The sequence below is a fragment of the Sciurus carolinensis genome, chromosome 4, assembly GCF_902686445.1.
Source record: "Sciurus carolinensis chromosome 4, mSciCar1.2, whole genome shotgun sequence".
In the NCBI taxonomy this organism is placed as follows: domain Eukaryota; kingdom Metazoa; phylum Chordata; class Mammalia; order Rodentia; family Sciuridae; genus Sciurus; species Sciurus carolinensis.
In genome coordinates, this window is record NC_062216.1 from 112,048,886 (window position 1) to 112,050,237 (window position 1,352).

The following is a 1,352-nucleotide window of genomic DNA, read 5'->3' on the forward strand; positions in this document are numbered from 1 at the left end:
CATTTTTAAGGCAGCCAGCATTTGCTAGGCACCAAGAATGATAAGACTCCAGGCTCAGCCTCAGCAACTTAGTGAGACCCTAAGCAATTTGGCAAGACTGTCTCAAAATAAAAAAAATAAAAAGGGCTGGGAATGTGGCTCAGTGGTGAAGCACCTCTGGGTTCAATTCCTGGTACCAAGATAAAAAAAGGGGGGGGGGGGAACCAAAAATCTCCAGGCTCTTAGTAAGCCAATGGAGGATTAGGACAAAAACAATTCAACAGGGAACAATATGGGTATCCTGTAAGTATTTTTGAACTATTTGCCACCAACCCTTGTCCAACCCACCTGCCACTCTCCCTCATACATTTGTTCTCTTACCCTTATTTCCTCTTCCTCAACCTGATTTCCATATTCCCCTGAGTTAGAAATCCTCTGCTGCAAGTCCTGGAAAATCCCCCTCACGATAGCTTGTACGATAAGGAAAAGACACTGTATTTCATCCCATTTAGTTGCCACCAATGTTAATAAGCACTGCTACTTTACGTACCAAGAGAAAGAAAAAACACATTACTGATTAAACTGAAAATGGTTCTTATCATATAGATTTTTTATTTTATATTTACTAAAAAAGCTCTTACACTTACATGGAAATTGGTTTTTGTTTTGTCTTTATTTTATGTGGTGCTGGGAATTGAACCCAGGGCCTTGTGCTTACGAGGCAAGCGCTCTACCAACTGAGCTACGTTCCCAACCCTTACATGGAGATTTTTAACATAAATTATTCTTGTACATATGTGTAACAAAAAAAAAAGTAGGTGAAATAAATCTCTTAAGGTTTTCTTAAAACTTTGTCAGAGTCTAATTCTTGGAATCATCTTTCAGTTCTGAGCTGTCAATGTCTGTTTTTCCACACAATCATCATTTGGAATATCATGAATATTGGTGATAGAATATTTCTTACTTTTTTTTTTTTTTTTTTTTTTTGTGGTGCTGGGGATTGAACCCAGGGCCTTGTGTTTGCAAGGTGAGCACTCTACCGACTGAGCTATCTCCCCAGTCCCATATCTTTCTTTTTTAAAAAAATTTTTACTTGCAGACGAACACAATACCTTTATATTATTATTTTTATATGGTGCTGAGGATCAAACCCAGTGTCTCACGCATGCTGGGCAAGCACTCTACTACTCCAGTCCCTGGGATAGTTTTTTATGCAGAAATAGATAACAAATTCAGCAGCACATTCTTAAGAAATGTTCTATGGGGCTGGAGTTGTGGCTCAGTGGTAGAGCACTTGCCTAGCATGTGTGAGGCACTGGACTCAATTCTCAGCACCACATAAAAATAAATAAAATAAAGGTCCATTGACAACT

The 1,352-nt window shown here is 38.7% G+C and overlaps 1 non-coding gene across 1 annotated transcript; it reads right to left on the bottom strand.

Annotated features, from left to right (window-relative positions):
- Nucleotides 1-661: 661 nt before the first annotated feature.
- Trnat-cgu (transfer RNA threonine (anticodon CGU)) lies at nucleotides 662-735 on the bottom strand. The gene has a single exon. It is a non-coding gene; the product is annotated as a tRNA-Thr (tRNA).
- Between the last annotated feature and the right edge of the window lie 617 nt (nucleotides 736-1,352).